General features: G+C 46.7%; 1 protein-coding gene across 1 annotated transcript in view; it reads left to right on the top strand.

Annotated features, from left to right (window-relative positions):
- Positions 1-19,265, top strand: part of DCHS2 (dachsous cadherin-related 2) — a 932,357-nt gene that overhangs the window by 505,586 nt on the left and 407,506 nt on the right. The gene's annotated exons all lie outside the window — the stretch shown is intronic.

The raw sequence follows: 19,265 nt of genomic DNA, 5'->3' as shown, positions 1-19,265 counted from the left end.
CCAGCAGCACTGCTTTGTTATTATCCAAGGCCATTTTTATGTGGTCAGTGACCCAAATGTGGAGTGATTGTAGCTAAACCCAGACTGGTAAGGATCAAGAATGCCTTGGGAATCAAGATAACCCATTAACTGCGTGTTGACATAACCCTCCGCCATTTTACTCATTAGTGGCAAGAGTGAGATAGGGCAATAGTTAGAGACCACTTTGGCAGGCAACTGAGTTTTCCTCTTAATTGGTAGCACTTGAGAGGCCTTCCAATCAAGAGGCATAATTCCTTCAAGTAAAGAAGTGTTCCAAATATCCTAAATGGAAGAGGCCAGGATTGGCGTAAGTAGTGCGAATATGTGTACCAGCATCAAATCAAGAGGAGTATCAGATTTCACAATTCTAAGCATGGCTTCCACCTGAGAGACTTGGATGGCATTAAAATGTGTCAGGCCTACATCAGAATCTCTTAGAGTTGAGGGACTGTAGTTAGAGTGCTCCACGTGACACGAGTTTTGAGGGAATTGATTGTAAATTAAATTAATGTTATCATCAAATACACAGCTATACTGTAACATAGTCCCTGAGAGCGGGAAATCGACTGGACACACGCTGTGGGATTGGTGAAGGAGTTAAGAATTTTATAAAGATCCTTAGTTGAATTACCGGCTTGGTTCAGTTTAAGTATAACATGAACTTTACGTGCCCTTTTAAAGCTTTTATGATATGCAGTGAGGACCAATTTAAAATTCTGTTTCTCTATTTACACATGGGATTTACGCCAGATTTTTTCTAGGTGTTTGAATCTGTTTTTTTCAATGCGTAACTCTGCAGTATACCAATCTTCACCATTTTTTTACCGGAATTGCTATGGCGATGTTTCACGAGGCCAACGTGTCTATTTACTAACTGATGGCATCATTAAAAACCCTACGTTTCTTAGTACCGTCCATGTGTTCATTGAAAACAGGAGGAACATATATTTTGCTAAAAGAGTTAAATGTGACTTTATGCCATTGCCTTTGGAGGCCATTCAGGGGACATATAGTAGTTTGTTTTTTAAGGCAACTATTATTTCTAAATGGAATCATAGAGTTATCTGATCACATCAATGGGCTGTTGTGTATCGATTTAGATTCTGTATGAATTTCCCAATTCATGCCCTTATGTAGGTACAATTCATATTGCACTTACATAAGCATAGAAACCCAGTCCTTATTTAGGCATAGTCCATGCTAACCAAATACAGGCATGGCTACTTACATGCGTTCATCTACGTCACAACAAATTCTTGGAAAACCAAACTCTTAAGCTTTAGGGACTTCCCCTTGCCTAGATATTAATTTCTCCAAAAACTCATTTATTATGCATGAACATCTATTACTTAAGTTCATTCATGACGTTCATATGCCCGACTTTTATGTCAATACTGGCATTCCAAAACACCTTCAAGGTATTAATATGCCTTCACTTGCTATGGCAAGGCACGGTGCGGTTCGACTACCTACTTGCACGCGGCTCGCCACAACAAGTCCCGAAGGAAGTCATCTCCCCAACTGACTCACAGACCAGACGCTGTCATCTTCCTCGCTGAGAATCCAGCTCCAGTGTTTCTAAATCCCCTTGCAGGGTATTAGAGATCGAGTCCCGCGAAAGAGATACCAACCTCTCTCATTCTAAGGTATGGAGCTGATTAGAACCTAGAGAAACTTTTGGCAACTCTTGGCAAAACTAAACCAAACTAAGACAGCACCTACTTCTTCCCTCGTACTAGACTTAGGTTGGGTACACTGGAGTAGAATTCTTTTAGAAGCACCAGATAAGTATTTTAGCCTGTGTTATTTATGTATGTATTTTAACGAATATATGTCATAGCTAACCCGACATGCTATTACAGTATTATTTTATTTTACTGCTAACACTTTAAGTATTATACTTTGCATTCTGTCATACGATTGTAGCAGTTCATATCTCTTGCATGAGAAAGAAGACTGTTCAATAAATCCTTTTGATTGAAACGCCTGTCTCTCTATTTCTGTGCAAACTCTGTAGAAACAAAGCATGCACGGTTGACTAAGTGAAACGGTTATCTATTGTTTTTACGACTCTGAAGATATTTTTCCTACTTTAAGGGAAACAAAGTTGTCATGTTTATGCGGTTGTCAGAGACTAGTCCCTTCTTGTTCATTCGAGAAAGTTTTTAGTGACCTCTGAGTTAGCTGACACACACAAGTAATTAAGTTTAATGTACTCGATAGAGACATACTGACCTCAGTCCCATGTCAAGTTCAAAGTTCAAAACAGGCTTTATTCGATTCAATAGTTCAAAATCATAAAAGCACACATAATAAAAACACTTATTACAAAGTACTTCATATTATAAAACAAGTCCAAATCAAGATAATTATTTTCACAGGTAGAAAATTCGGTGTTTCACGTCAATCAATTTGTGATCAGCCCATTGTATTACAAAACTTTACCACAAGTTTTAAAAAACAGTTCACTGCGTGGATAACATGATCTTCTTCCAGCTGTTGCAATTTGAGGAAGGCTACCTTGCAGGTTCAGATCCCCATGCCTTAAGAATAGGTAGTAAGTACGCCCTGCACGGTGCCTGATAAAATTTGCAAAATAGCACACAGTGTATGTTTGATTGATGGGAAATGTCATCACAGGGGCATACAAAATTAGACATGGACCAATTATTACAATGAGGGAAAGTGACCAGTCGAAAAAAGGTGCCTAACCTGAAGCGAGTGAGCAACATACGGGCATAGGGGCTACTGACTGATGTTAGATATTTTTGTAGCCCTCCATGAAAGATAATTTGCTGACATCTGATGGTGGTATTTTTTACTGTTTCAACGTTCCAGCTGGAGGTGACAAGGTGCTCCAGAGCCATCTTTTTGAGCAAGCCTCTTGGTACCTTCTCCATAGTACTTGGCCTTTCAAAAAATTCTGGGTGGCCTATCTCCTTGAACATGTTTCTCACATATTGTAACCATTTAATTTTGGGAACTCCGTCAAGGGAGAGACAATCAAATATTAGATCTCTATTTAGTGAAATCTCTGGAGTAACCCAAACCTTATGCCAAAGGAGTATCGGAGAGATCCTTATGGTGTCTAATATGTAAGGGAGGCCTGCTTCGATGTGCAACATGTACGAGGATGTGGTTTTGGGGACACCCAGTAAGTGAGCAAGGAACTGATTTTCACAGCTTTGGATCACCTGGGCGTTTTCAATGCCCCACAGACCAGCACCGTAAGTAGCAGTTGAAACGCACTTAGCTGTATAGATGTAAATTAGATCTTTAGCTGGCTTCCCCCCCAGTTTGGTTGCAAAGTTTCTCAAAGCACCAATGGAGCGCACAAAAGCTAATTGCCTTGAATTCACTGCTGTTTGCCAAGAGCTCCTCCTGTCGAAATTCACCCCTAAGTAAGAGAATCTATCCGTGGTTTCAATTCTCTTATCGTCGAGGAAAATTGGGCAGGGCGCCCTTTTTCTGCCATTCCCGCAAGCCATTGTGTAGGTTTTTGATATGTTTATTCTTAAACCGCGAAGCTTCATGTAGGTGTTAAATTTATCCACAGTCCTCTGTAGCCCAAGTCTAGTCCGTGACATTAAAGCTGCATCGTCTAAGTATAGTAATATTGGGGTGGGGGTCCCTTTAATGGTAGGGTAATCGTGCTGAAAGTCCCTGAGATATTTTCCGATTGAGTTAATATATAAGGTAAATAACAGGGGTGCCAAAATGCACCCCTGCCTGACTCCCCTCTCTATAGGGAATTTGTCTGAACACTCCCCCCTGCGGCCGTACCTCACCCTTGCACCTGTGTCTCTGTAAAGTTCCTTAATATATAGAAGGATTTGACTGTCGATCCCCATGTCGCTAAGTGTTAGCCATAGGAATTCGTGATCTACACAGTCAAATGCCGAACTTAAATCAATAAAAGAAATAAAAAGGTTCCCGCTCTTTGCCTGAGTGCATTTTGAGATAAAAAGGGCCAGATTTAAACATTGTTCCATTGTCCCCTTTCCTGGGCTGAAACCATACTGCAGGTTGGAAATAACTTGATTTTCCTCCCCTCAGGTATGTATCCTATTTAAAATAATTCGACCTGCCACCTTTGCCAATGCGTCCAGCAATAAAATTGGCCGATAGCAAGTTGGATCATTCCTGTTACCTTTTTTGTAAATAGGTATAACTATTGCATCAGACCAGGTGGATATAAAGCCATGTTGGTTTGCTTTATTTAAAACATTTGTTATCATGGGGGCCCATAGTTCTAGCTCAGCCTTGTAGACATCGATTGGCACACCGTCCGGGCCCGGTGCCTTACCTGATGAGCTATCTTTTATACCTTTGATAACTTCCTGACGGCTGAAAATTATAGATAGTGGGAATGGGCTGGAGTGGTTACCTTCAGAGGAGTTATTAACCCCATCAGTAGATGCAATTCCGATGCCACAAGGGGTGGATCTACCATAAAGGTGTTTAGAATGAGCGACCCAGAGATCGCCCGTGATTGCAATATCAATGAGGTCAGCCTCTTTGATTTGGAGAAAGGGGTCATTTACCACCTTCCAGAAGGCCGTGTTGTCTCTTTTAGACAATTCCTCTTTTAAAGCTGCCCATACCTCTTTCTTTAGGGTGGCTTTTCTCATTTTTATTATATTTTTGTATGAGTTTCTGGCTTTACGAATGAAGTCAGGGTTTTTTGGAGTTGTCTGCAGCGCCTTTTTAACCCCTTCACTGCGGCGGCTATTCCGCCGCAGTGCTAAGGGGGCGGGGCGCAAATGCGGCGGGCGCATGCTGGTGACGGAACCGCTCCGTCACCAGCGTCGGTTGCGCTGTGCTTATGACGGAGCTGTTCCGCCATGGCCCCGCCCGCTCAATAGAACGCTCAGCGCAGGCGCGGAATTTGCGCCACGCAGGAGCATCGGGCGGGCCATGACGGAACCGCTCCGTCATCAGCACATCGCCACCGTGGCTGATGACGGAGCGGTTCGTCATCAGCAGGGGAGGGGTTAAGAGATGTTAGTGCTTTAGTGCACCTACTATCAAACCACCTGTGGGCGTTTGATACCCCCGTCCGATATTTTCTTGTCAGTAGGGTTTTTACTGTGGCTTGTATCTTAGAAAAGGAATTCATTACTCTTTCTGGATCCTCTTCTTGTGTCAGACAAGTATTTATCTCTTTGGCATTTTAAGCAACTAATTTTTCCAGGAAACCTGAAGGCTTCACCTTCTCCCATTTAATTGTGTAACCATTTTTTAGGCTAATCTTATCTCTGATGTATATGATGTATTGGCCACAGCCCTACGTGTCAGTTTTTTCACTTTGATGCTAAAGACTATAGGATAATGATCAGAGTGGGGGGCCTGACCCATTTCCCAAGTTGCTACCAACCCAGCATGGGATGCTGAGATTATTGTAAAGTTGATTATGGTATTACACCCCCTCCCATTAAAGGTAGGTTGGAATGGTATACTCGGTCTACATGTCTCATTTATAAAAGATACATTGAAATAAAAGCGTATATTATTGAGAATAGTACCGAGTTTCGTATGATTGAAATGAGTGGGGCAATCTTCCCCATAATCAGATAGGCCGCACAAACCCATCGAGTTATGGGGACAGATTGTACAATTGAAATCTCCCACCCAGAACATAACCTTTTCTCCTACTAAGTGATCATGTAGGGAGATTGAGGTCGACAGAAGCTTGTTAATTATGGTCTCCCTCATGTCAGGTGGCACGTTATTATAAAAATTTAATACAATCATGTTATGCGAAAGGCCCAGTTTTAGCCTCAATATCTGATAATACTCAGTGGCCAAAAACTTGTTTACTTCAATGCCCCCGGTGGTGGATACAAATGTGCACAGACCCCCTTTGTTGCGACCCTTGGCACTGGGCACTGCTGGAGTATGAAAAGTCTGGTACCCTCTAATATGATGTGCCTCCAAGGACCATGTTTCCTGTAGGCAAATAACGTTGTGCCCGGTGACAACATCTAGCCAGTGTTGGTGAGTCACTTTATCCGCTAAGCCAGTAACGTTCCAAGAAAGGAAGCTATAAATAAAATCTCTTCGTTTGGGGGATCTATTAAGTGAGGCAGGGTTTTCTTGCTTTCCCTTGAATATGCGTGGAGGGTGAGATTCAGAAGCGTTATGGTGAAGCAAGAGTGGATCATCCATAGCGGTCAAACTAACTAGTTGTCCATCATCTTTTGCTACTTTTCCAGTGAGGGGGGTTGAAGTCTTAAGCTCCCCAGCCGACGGTACAGATCTAGCCCTCCAACGCTGGGTAGTCTCTATTAACATTGGGGTAATTGGTCTTGCCGAAATATCTGCCACGATGATTCTCTGGTGTCAATCCAAGTCATTTAGACCAGAGAGAGCATTGTATCGGCTTCTTAGGGAAATTGGCCAATATGGTAAGTTAGAACCTTGCTGTGTAGTCTCACTCCATTGTGTTATTGGCCTTTCTACATGGCTGAAAACCGGATAGGTGGAACACCGTTGATTCCTATTCAATGGATGAAGGAGATGTGTTTAGGATAAGTAGGAACACCGCGCGGACCACGGTGAACAATCAATGCCTCGGGATAAAAGTAAGTCAGGGTTCGGGACGCTATGCTACTACATCCCTGTTTCTGATACCAATCGGCGAAGTGCGGTACCACCCTTCGGTCTCTAAAATTAATGATAAATCCCCAGCAATGTCTTTGGGTCTAGATCCTAAATTGTAACAGTATTGTAACAGTATTTGTAAAGCGCGATTTGCTGCCCGTGGGCGTCCAAGCGCTGAGCTGACCAGAAGTGGCGGAGGGGGTGCTAGGGTACAGGAAGTTTGTCAAACAGCCATGTTTTTAGGTGTTTGCGGAATGAAAGAAGATCTGAGTTGGACCGGAGTGAAAGGGGAAGGTCATTCCAGAGCCTGGCGGTATTCAGCGAGAACAGTCTTCCCCCGGCTCTGGCTCGCTTTACTCTGGGGATGACAGCAAGGAAGGCCTCCCTTGATCGCAGGTTCCTGTTGGGATGATAGGGGGTGACAAGATTTCTGTTGATTGCTGGACTTGTGTTCCAGAAGGTGCGATGCGCCAGGCATAGAGCTTTGAAGGCTACTCTCTGCCTCACTGGCAGCCAGTGGAGACTTTTTAGGGCAGGTTTGGCAGACTGAGTGCGCGGGATTTCCAGCAGGGAACGTGCTGCACAATTTTGCACCACCTGTAATTTTCGGAGTGTAAACTCAGGTGCCCCCATGTATAGGGCATTGTTCGAGTCCAGGCGGGACTGGATTAACCCTTGGACCGCAACCTTTTTAGCTTCCAGCGGCAGCAATGGAAGAACCTTCCTCAGGGTTCTCAGTAGGCCAAAGCATGTGGCAGATAGTTTTGTGGCCTGGGTGGAGAAGGAGAGTTTGTTATCCAACCACACTCCCAGGCTTTTCACGCTTTCCTTTGGGGTGGGGGGGGGACCCAGTGCATTGGGCCACAGGGAGGTGAATGGGACTGGGGAGGGTGGGCCTAGGAGCATGAGCTCCGTCTTGTCTCCATTTAATTTGAGGAAGGATTTGGTCATCCAACTCTTTATGTCCTCTAGGCAGTGTAGCAAATCAACTGAGGAGTGCTTGCTGTTCTCGGTGGCCAGCGAGACCACCAGCTGGGTGTCGTCGGCGTATGACACGATTTTAATGCCATGCGGTTCGACGACACCTGCCAGCGGCCTCATGTAGACGTTAAACAGCACAGGGCTCAGGGAGGAGCCCTGTGGCACTCCACAACTCAGAGGTTTGCTGGTGGATACTGTTACACCGTCGAAGATCTGAAACGACCTCCCAGACAGAAAGGATTCAAACCACCTTAATGCGTCACCTGAGACTCCGATGTTGTGGAGACGGTCCAGCAAGGTGGAATAGCTGACCGTATCGAAGGCGGCGCTTAGATCAAGGAGGATCACTGCCACTGATCCTCCCTGGTCCAAGATCCTTCTGGTATCCTCGGTGACTGCTAACAAGGCGGTTTCTGTCCCGTGCTGTGGCCTGAAGCCTGTCTGGGATGTGTGTAACAGCGAGTGGTCCTCCAGAAACTGCACCAGCTGTGCATTTATGTGCTTCTCTAGCACCTTGCTCGTCCAAGGAAGGAGTGAGATGGGGCGGTAACTTGACAGGTCGTTTGGGTCTAGGCTAGTTTTTTTTAGCAGCGCCCGTACCATGGCCTGCTTCTAGGCTGTAGGGACAGAGCATGCAGAGATGGATGTGTTCAGAAGATCCAAGATTACAGGCAAGGTGGATTTACTTGCCTGCATCAGGATGTCTGGAGGGGCAGGGTCGCGGGGAGATCCGGACTTGACCGAACGGGCCACTTTATTTAAAGTGTCGAGGTCAAGGGGGAGAAAGTGCTCGAGTGATGGCTGGTTTGGACGGGGAAGTGGTCTGAGGAGAAGTGATTTGATTGCTTCCGGGGGAGTGGCTGCAGGTGGGAAGGTGGAATAGATTTTTGAGACTTTATCATGGAAAAAATCTGCAAGCTCGTTGCATTGCTCCTGGGATTTGATGGGGGGAGGAGCCGTAGTGGCACTAGAGCATTGCTTTATGATTTGGAAGATTTCCTTGGGTTTAGATTTTGCATCCATTATTTTCTCAGAAAAGTAGGTAGCCTGGGCTGCTTTAATCCCTTCTTTGTATACCTTGATGGCTTCTTTATAGGAGGTCTTCTTTTCTGGGAGGAAATCTAGGCGCCAGGCTCTCTCACGTTGTCTGCAGGTGCGTTTAAGTTGTTTTAAAGAGTCCGAAAACCAGGGGGCGGATTTATGTGGTCTCTTCGAGGAGGATTTACGCAGCGGTAGAGTTGAATCTAATGAGCGAGTGATCCAATCTCTGTAGGTGTCATTTCCCACGTTGGGATCCGAACAAGGTGAAGGACGGGTGGAGTCCAGTTTGTGTAGCCAGGATTCCAAGGGGAGTTTTGACCAGTTCCTCCTGATGGTGACTTGGGGGGGTGCTTGGGAGGTTTTATGAGTGGCCCAGGAGAAGGGGACCAAAAAGTGGTCTGACCATGGAAGGGGAATGGGTTGCTCGACCGTTAGGTCCAGGCAGTTACTGAATATGGGGTCTAGCAAGTTGCTTTTTTCGTGGGTCGGAGCAGCCACCAGCTGGGGGAGTTGGAGGGCTTCCAGATCTTCTAGTAATTCCTGTGCGATGTGGTCTGTGGGGGAATTAAAATGAAGATTAAGGTCCCCTAAAATCGTGTGGTTGGCTGACGTAAGGGTTCTTACCGCGATGATTTCTGGCAGGGACCTGTGAAACAGTTTTACAGGTTCAGGGGGACGATAAATCAGGGTGCCTGTGAAGGAGTTGTTTGCATTGAATTCCAAACAGAATGCTGCGCTTTCGCAGTCGGGAATAGTATCAGCTGAGATACGGCATTGGTATTGATTTTTCACAATGATCGCCAAACCTCCGCCTCTGCCGACCGGTCTATCCACTCTAAGAATGTGGTAACCTGCGGGAAGTGCTCGAGCCACGTCTGGATCAGAGTGTGCAGTGAGCCATGTTTCTGTTAGGAAGATTGCGTCGGGTTTTTTCTCCTCGAGCAACATGGCAATTTCCGTATGGTGTTTTGGTAGGGAGCGGCAGTTTAGCGCAAACATACGGAACACTTGTGTCTTGTCCGACGGGGTTTTGCGAAAGAGGTGCTTACATCCCTGACATACGCCGGGTAGGTCGGTGGGGGCATATATACATGGGCATTGGGGAGTAGCATTCCTACCAATTTTGTGTAGGGCCGCCGAGCTATATGTCCTGCTTTGGGCGCGAAGGGGGCCAGGGGTTATGGCCCTGGGTCCCGGCTGGTCGCGGACGGGCGCAGACGGGCTTGCCTTAGGCGCGCCTTCGGCGCGCAAACGGCGCTCCCGCTGCGCTCGTCCGCTGCACTTCCTGTAGATGCACATTTATAGAGCGAGGGGGTGTGGCCTCTAGTGGGCGTTTCCGGCGAGCGCGCCTGGTCTAATGGCGGCCGCTTTGTAGTTCTCAATAGCGCGACAGCGTATGCACCGCTGTGTGCTTCAGGGGCAGTTGGCAATTATGATTTTTTTAAAATACACAGAGTAATAAGTGACACCACACAAGGTTTAAAACATAAGTTCACCAAGTGCTCGTTTCAGTACCTCCAGCTCCCGGCTTCCGCCTCAGGACTGGGTCAGCTGTTCGGTCGTTGCGCTGAGGAGCAGCGTTTAAGTAGTCAGGGGGGGGGGGCGTGGCCTCTAGTGGGCGTTTCCGGCGAGCGCGCCTGGTCTAATGGCGGCCGCTTTGTAGTTCTCAATAGCGCGACAGCGTATGCACCGCTGTGTGCTTCAGGGGCAGTTGGCAATTATGATTTTTTAAAATACACAGAGTAATAAGTGACACCACACAAGGTTTAAAACATAAGTTCACCAAGTGCTCGTTTCAGTACCTCCAGCTCCCGGCTTCCGCCTCAGGACTGGGTCAGCTGTTCGGTCGTTGCGCTGAGGAGCAGCGTTTAAGTAGTCAGGGGGGGGGCGTGGCCTCTAGTGGGCGTTTCCGGCGAGCGCGCCTGGTCTAATGGCGGCCGCTTTGTAGTTCTCAATAGCGCGACAGCGTATGCACCGCTGTGTGCTTCAGGGGCAGTTGGCAATTATGATTTTCTTAAAATACACAGAGTAATAAGTGACACCACACAAGGTTTAAAACATAAGTTCACCAAGTGCTCGTTTCAGTACCTCCAGCTCCCGGCTTCCGCCTCAGGACTGGGTCAGCTGTTCGGTCGTTGCGCTGAGGAGCAGCGTTTAAGTAGTCAGGGGGGGGGCGTGGCCTCTAGTGGGCGTTTCCGGCGAGCGCGCCTGGTCTAATGGCGGCCGCTTTGTAGTTCTCAATAGCGCGACAGCGTATGCACCGCTGTGTGCTTCAGGGGCAGTTGGCAATTATGATTTTTTAAAATACACAGAGTAATAAGTGACACCACACAAGGTTTAAAACATAAGTTCACCAAGTGCTCGTTTCAGTACCTCCAGCTCCCGGCTTCCGCCTCAGGACTGGGTCAGCTGTTCGGTCGTTGCGCTGAGGAGCAGCGTTTAAGTAGTCAGGGGGGGGGGCGTGGCCTCTAGTGGGCGTTTCCGGCGAGCGCGCCTGGTCTAATGGCGGCCGCTTTGTAGTTCTCAATAGCGCGACAGCGTATGCACCGCTGTGTGCTTCAGGGGCAGTTGGCAATTATGATTTTTTTAAAATACACAGAGTAATAAGTGACACCACACAAGGTTTAAAACATAAGTTCACCAAGTGCTCGTTTCAGTACCTCCAGCTCCCGGCTTCCGCCTCAGGACTGGGTCAGCTGTTTGGTCGTTGCGCTGAGGAGCAGCGTTTAAGTAGTCGGGGGGGGCGTGGCCTCTAGTGGGCGTTTCCGGCGAGCGCGCCTGGTCTAATGGCGGCCGCTTTGTAGTTCTCAATAGCGCGACAGCGTATGCACCGCTGTGTGCTTCAGGGGCAGTTGGCAATTATGATTTTTTAAAATACACAGAGTAATAAGTGACACCACACAAGGTTTAAAACATAAGTTCACCAAGTGCTCGTTTCAGTACCTCCAGCTCCCGGCTTCCGCCTCAGGACTGGGTCAGCTGTTCGGTCGTTGCGCTGAGGAGCAGCGTTTAAGTAGTCAGGGGGGGGGGCGTGGCCTCTAGTGGGCGTTTCCGGCGAGCGCGCCTGGTCTAATGGCGGCCGCTTTGTAGTTCTCAATAGCGCGACAGCGTATGCACCGCTGTGTGCTTCAGGGGCAGTTGGCAATTATGATTTTTTTAAAATACACAGAGTAATAAGTGACACCACACAAGGTTTAAAACATAAGTTCACCAAGTGCTCGTTTCAGTACCTCCAGCTCCCGGCTTCCGCCTCAGGACTGGGTCAGCTGTTCCTACCCACGCTAGTCTTCTAGCAAACACTATTTCTCTGTCTATATTGGGGGGCAGTGGCCTGTTTTGTCTGAGCCAATATATTGCTTTATTTTTTAGCTCAGAGTAGCCTTCCTTCTTCCCTTCTGCGAGTTCTGGAACGCCCGTTAGGACTATAACATATGGAGCCACCTCTGGTGGTAAGTCAATATGGCATCCTTTACTTTTTGTGAGTTTGTCTAGGGGTTGGGTCTTATCTGTGAGAGAGCGCAATTTGAATGCAAAGTATATCGTAACCATATCTAGACGTATATGTTATAAACGTAGGAATAAAACGCATATCGTAATGTAAAGTTGGCAATTATAGCATAAAAGCCAACTAACGTGACAATGTGGTATAGGAAATGTAAATGTATTTACATGTTAAAATGCATTAGATTTAGAAGGCCCGTATACATGATGGGTAATGTAGAAATGCTTAGGAAATGTAGAACGTGCACAGTAGAATTCATGTACATGTGTAACTTTAAATTGGAGAAGCGGCGAGAAATATGACGTGGAAAGACGTAAACGTGGAGAATATAACGTGGAGTAATGTAGAGAAAGTACGTGACAATGTAACCAAGGAGAATGCATAAGTTATATTCTATGCAGTCGTATTCTATGTATTACATATATTTGATGTAGAATGTATTTAAGTATAACTAGGACTTTTGCTGAAGTACGAATATATAAATGTATGCCAAAGGTTATACTGTGTAGAGGGCTTTTGTAGGAATGTTGGAAGAGTTTAGGTCATTTGTGTTTGTAACCTAACTGGTCAAGAGTTCGCAGGAGCATAGTCAAATGTATGTAATTTAGAGGGCTTGTGAAAGTCGTAAATAGCTTGATGTGGACGTGAGAGCCAAGAAGTCTAGCACTTGTTAGATTTAAGGTGACAATGCCGGACGGAGCTTATTGCTCGAACGTGAGGAGAGACACTTTGAATGTGGACTATGTTTTGACAAGACCATTCACAGGACCTAGCAGGGTCAAGTTAAGAGACATAGAGTTAAAGCCTTGTCTAAATTCATATGTTACTCGATCTGAAAAGAGTCAATAAAAGTCGACGATGAGATGATGAAGATGACATCCAAAGGAGAAGGGTCAACTTAACGGACGACGCAAGGAGTGGACCAATGGAAGAAGCAGGAAGTTGACATCATCGGGGAAAGTCCGTGGTGGGCGTCAAGGGGCGTTCCACCCTCACTGTGATTGTGTATTTTAGGGACAGCACCCCGGGGAGGAGGTAGCAATTGGGAGATTAGGAACAGCGGGACAAATTGCTCAGAGCAAGGGCGAAGGGTAGATGCCTTGAGCAGATGCGCTGAGACATCAGAAGCGCAAGGGAGCAGTAGGCCGAGGACCCTTAGAGAGCGGATGGGTAGGCAGATAGGGTACTGCTTCTGAAACTTAAGATTTCCTTTAGAGGCGAAAGAGAGTTTGAACTTCTTTGGAAGTCAAACTGCTGACACCTTTTTAGGGAAGAAACTTGCGAAGTAGGGTTGTCACATAGCATAGAGTAGGGACAGATTAACCTGATGATATTTTTTATCTTACTGCAGATGACGCAGAAGGAACCACTTCACACCGAAGCTTAAGCAGCTGATATTGTAACTGATTTTGTATTTTGTATACTTTGAGATTTTATCCTGAGTGGATTGTATCGCATTCAAAATAACTCTATATAAAACTCTTAAAACTTTATCAGGTGTAAGTGGTTCTTCAGAGTGGCGTCAGTTAATGGGGTTTGTCTAACCAATGCGGGGGTGGTCCTTTCCTCAATGACAGATACGAGCGGTCCAAAACAGATGAATGGGATTCTTTATTAAATTTATCATAATCATAAATTGACATCAAAATCTCATTCCCCGCAGTTGGTAGCAGAGAAATGATGGTTATCTTCTTGAGGAAGACGACCTAGGCCAGGTTAGTTTACCCCAAGGTCCCTAGTCATCGTCGACCAGAAGAAGAATCGCAGCCAAAGACGGTGCTGACGGTGCATCGAGAGAAAAGCAGCAGAGTCGGTCGAGAGTGAGTATAAGGGTCATGCGTTGTAAGATTGCGGTGTTTCATGTTGTTCCTGTGTTGTAATGTCAAGCGGAGTTGAATGCCTGTAGTGTGATTGGGGGAAGGTTGTGAGCGCGCGCAACCGGATGAAATCTTATGTCCAGAGGACTTAAGTGGTTCGGGTGTATCGAACACCCAGAGTAATTTGTCTACCATTGAAAGGGGGTCATGAGGTACCATTGATTTCCCGACAGACCGATGATAGGGGGAGCGTATGTGTGAGTGAATGAGTAGCGGACGCTGGTCGTACGTTTACTGTGTGTAAGTAACCTATCAGTTGAGGCGATCGTCGGACCGTAAGAGGGAAGACGTTTCGTCAGTTGAGGTGACAATTACAGTTAGACTGTGGCCGTACAGTCAGAGAAAAGTGATCGCTTGGACGGAAGTAGTCATTTTTCAGTGTATGAATGAAAACGCATGTGAAATCGTGAGACGAGTTGAGGTACGAGAGAAGCTGCTGAAGGGACAAGTGACGTCAGCGTAAAGACGCGCTGGGATTGGTCGGTTGGCGTAGAACCGTGCTGGGATAGGCTGATTAGCGAGAGTCGCACAGGGATTGGTGGTTGTTATCAAGACGCAAATAAGTAAGAAATATCATACGTGATCAAAATGAAGTGTTTCAAGGGTTTAGGAAAAATATTTAAAAAGAAAAGGAGAAATTTATATGCCGGAGAAGAAGCTCCACCAGAAGGCACACCAGCATATCATATGGCAGTAAATGTAGGCTTACATTCGATATTATGGATTTCCGAGTGGCACAGGCTAACTGAAGGGCAAAAAGAACTGGCGTTTCCAAGATTTGGAACGTTTAAATTAGAAGTGTTGAACCAACTGAAGGCGACGATGCTTTCAATGAGACCTCTACCGAGGCCAACACAATTTGAAGCTCTTGGTGTGTGGTTTAGAACAGCACACGAAAGGGGCGTAAAGAGGCGCCAAGAAAGAGTGAGGAGATCGGTAAAAGCAGTGCAGGATGCTAAATGGGACGATGAAGCTAAGAAATGGAGGGTACAGAAGATAGAAGCGGACAAACTGTTCACCATGATAGAGGCTACGGGAGAAAGGAAACCTCTAGAACAGGAAGATGAGGAAAGCGAGTCGGAGGAGGATCTGATAGAGAGGCTATTGACAGACAGACCACCTCCATACAGTGGGGAACTTGCGAGTCCCATATTACCGCAAACGGACGGAGCTAGGTGGGGGGAGTATAAGTCGATCCCGGTAACAGAGTGGGACGCTAATAAGACTGAGGAAATACCCCAAACTAGTTCTGAACAGAGAGTGGTGGGAAGATTTGTGGTTCAGAAGGTGCCGGAGACGCAATGTGCTAGGTCATACCAAATGCCGGACGCTTTGCAGGTCCCGGTCACCATAGGCCCGATTGTGTCAATCTACAACCCGGAAGGGGTCCAGCAGGATGAACAGGCACGATGGGACAATGAAAGAGCAGAAGTGGAGAATAGGAATGCCACAATGAATCCCCACAGGCAAATACGAGCGCCAATAAGTCGAAGTACCCCATTAGATTCTGCAACGGGTCCCAGGGTAGAACAGGGAGGTCGAAGAGGACCAATGGATTTGAGGGGTCCTAAACCAAAAACCCATAAGGAATTAAGGGAATACCTGAGAGAATGGGACGCTGCCGAAGAGGCTCGGAATAAAGGTTTAGAAACGGGATCCGAGTGGAGAGAGCAGGATAACAGGATTCTCTCTCATTGTGGAGCTGGCGAAAGCAGCCCCGAGTGGGAGAGAGGAAGCCAAGAGAGTAGAAGAGATACTTATCCTACTGATAACAGCAATAGGCTAATGTGCGAAGACAGAAGTGCAGGGTGTGGCGAAGTGCCTCGCGTCACCTTCAGTGAAGGGGAACATAGGACACAGGAGTACCGGAATACCTTCAGGTGCACACACCATGCCCCAGGTGAGAATGTGAGACATTGGAGTCACGGAAACATGGAGAGTCGCGAAGCGTCTCGACATGCATCCGGTGATAGTGGACGGAGTCAGGAGAACATAGGAAGTCGCGAAACGTCTCGCCATCCATCCGGTGATCACGAAAGAGATCACGGGAACACGGAAGACCGGCGAGGGCCTTTCATATTATTAAGCGACACCAGACAGCAAGCAAGTTATAATGGGTTAGAACAGAACGGTGGATCCTATCTCACATCTGGAGAAACCGAGCCTAGAAATCGGAACATAGGGTTGGGGGACGGAGCATTATTCCACCATACCCGCGCAAAGACGGAAAGGCTTGGGATCTAGAGGGGTGGGAACGAAGAGAAGAGGGGAAGACTCCTCATAACTCACCTGTGCTCAGGCGTAGGGCGCATAGTGGAGGTGAGAGAGATATGAGAGAAGAACATAGAACTGAAAGGCTGAAAGCGGAAATAAAAGCAAAACGGCTTGACGTAATGAGTTTGAAGGCAGATCTGGATGAATTGATTGATGGTACAGTGCCATTAGAGAGATTAGCCTCGTATACACCAGATGAGATACTGTTCCTATCCAAAGATATTACTCGAAGAGCGAGGTCAGCTCATGAGAACTTATCTAATTTGGCAAACAGGTACATGGTAGACCTGTCACGAACTAAGGCTTTACAGAGTAACCATAGGCTAACTTGCACGGATCAGGATTTGGATGATCGCAGAACGATCGCGCTGAAAGTACACATAAGGGAATTGATCGTAAGTATCAGAATATGGAGAGATCTAGATAGATGGGAGGAAAGATGGTCCAGAAAGGGCTCTGTCAGACGGAGTGTGCTTGAGGAGTCCCAGGACACAGGCTTGATGCGAATGGAAGCCTTCCCTTTGCGAGAAATCGCGAATGGAAGCTACGTTCATGTGCCCTGGAGTAGGGGGGATTTGGCGGCATTCACCAATTCCTTCCCAAAGCTTAGGGATAATCCCGTCGAGTGGTATAAGCAGGTAGAGAGATTTGTGAAGATCTCGAAGGTACTGTGGATCGATTTGAACACACTGTTCGATATCGTAGTACCCGGAGACTTGTGGACGGCGTGCAAGCTTAGTGTTGAATGGCCTACTTGCGAGCCACCGAGAGACGCCAGGACGAATGGTCCATCTCATAGAGTCATGGAAAAATACGAGAGGGTAATAACATGGCTAAAAGAGAAAGTGCCGGTGCAAGACATAGACTGGGTAAAGATAGATCGAACTACTCAGGAGCCGAAAGAGACAGTTCATGAGTTTTACGAGCGATTGCTGAAAGCATTCAAGCAGTACAGCGGGTTAGATGTGATGGATCCCAAGGACATAGGACAGTTTGTTTCGAAGTTTGTCCTCGGATTAAGACCAGAAATATGTCTAATGATCCAGCAGCATCTGATCTGTTGGCAGAACAAACCTTTAGATGAAATTCTGAGGTACGCAAGGTACTGTAGTGACGAGATAGACTCTAAGGCAAAGAAGCTTAAAGAAAAGTTAATGCTAGTGCAAATGCAAGCTGCTGGAAAGGATAAACAGCGGCAACAGGGAACAGGGACGCAAGCAAAGAAACAGAATAATCAGAGCAGAGACGAGGAAGAAAGACCGAGACCGAGAATGGATATCGCGACACTGAAAAAGACAACAAGATGCCATCAGTGTAATGAGGTGGGACACTGGCGACGCGAGTGTCCTTACAATGTTGAGTCAGGAGAATTAGAGCAGGAGGAGGAAGAGGTTCAGAACAACGTGGTTAAGGGAGCCATAGTCCCGAAGGGCAAGTTTGTCAAAGGGGGGACTCAGACTCCTCGAGCCCCGTTTCCTCAACCACCTCGCATCTCAAACGGAGGGAAAACCTACAGACAGATGCCATTGTTTGTAGGAGGAGAGGAATGCTACTACGTCGATCCTCTTACAGGGCAGCGGGCGAGTAGGGAGGAAGATTGCACTCTAGGAGCCGCCTTGGAGGTAGATCAGAGAGGACCATACGTAGAGGCTGAAATAGCGGGATGTCCTACAACCTTTTTGGTGGATACGGGGGCCACTCGATCCACGTTGAGATCGGCGGTAGTCCCGGGTCTGCCAATATCAGGAGAAACGGTTCAGGTGGTAGGAGTCGCGAACAAAAGGATGACAAATCCCTTGACCGAACCAGTGTCAGTAAGGATAGGGAATTACAGTGACGAACATCCGTTTGTGATCTGCGATTCTAGTCCTGTGTGCTTATTAGGGAGAGATTTGCTGTGCAAACTGAATTGCACGATACATTGCACACCTGAGGGGGTAGAAGTGCAGACCAATGATGAGGACGCTGATTTTAAGATCATAAACTCAAAGGAGTGTGTGGAACTTTATCCTACCTTAACAGTGGAGGAGCTTCCACAAGACTTGAGGGAGAAAGTCTCAGCTGAGGTATGGGATTTTACTGGGGAAGAAATAGGATTGATCAAAGGAGTGGAACCGGTAAAAATCTTGGTAAGACCCCATGCTGAGTATCCAAGAACACCACAGTATAAGCTAACGCCAGAGACGATTGCAGGGATCAAGCCTGTGATCGAATCCATGATTAAGCAGGGAATACTGAAGGAGATCGTGGGTAGTCCATGTAACTCCCCGATCATGGGTTTGCAGAAACCTAGTGGAAAATACAGAATAGTGCAGGATCTTCGAAAGATTAATAACATTGTTGTTTCATGTTGTCCAGTGGTACCGAATCCATCAGTGATATTGTTTCAGATACCGTTCCAAGCTGAATGGTTTACCGTGATAGATTTGTGCCAGGCTTTCTTTTCGATACCGTTAGACGAAGAGAGCCAGTATCTTTTCGCTTTCAAGCTGGAAGATCGCGTCTTAACATGGTGTCGTATCCCTCAGGGGTATACAGAAAGCCCGTCGATCTTTAACCAGTTATTGAAACGAAATCTTGAGAGTCTAGTACTGCCCAAGAGTTCAGTTCTGGTCCAGTACATAGACGACCTCCTAGTTGCGTCAGAAACTGAGGAAGCTTGCAGAGAAGACACCATCACCTTGTTAAATCACTTGGCCGAGAACGGACACAAGGTGTCTCCAAGTAAATTGCAATATTGTAAGACTGAGGTGCAATACTTGGGCCACAGGATTGAAAAGGGAAAGCGGAAGGTGTCTCCAGACAGAATAGAGGCGATTATGAAAATGAACGCGCCTACGACACAAAGAGAAGTCAGGATGTTTCTAGGCATGGTCGGTTACTGTCGACAGTGGATAGCCAACTTCTCACTGAAGGCAAAACCGTTATTACAACTGACGCACAAGGGAGTGAGTGATCCGGTACCA

Source organism: Lissotriton vulgaris, chromosome 3_1, assembly GCF_964263255.1.
Source record: "Lissotriton vulgaris chromosome 3_1, aLisVul1.2, whole genome shotgun sequence".
NCBI classification, from domain to species: domain Eukaryota; kingdom Metazoa; phylum Chordata; class Amphibia; order Caudata; family Salamandridae; genus Lissotriton; species Lissotriton vulgaris.
The sequence above is the reverse complement of the archived record's forward strand: the minus strand, read 5'-3'. Positions and strand labels throughout refer to the sequence as shown.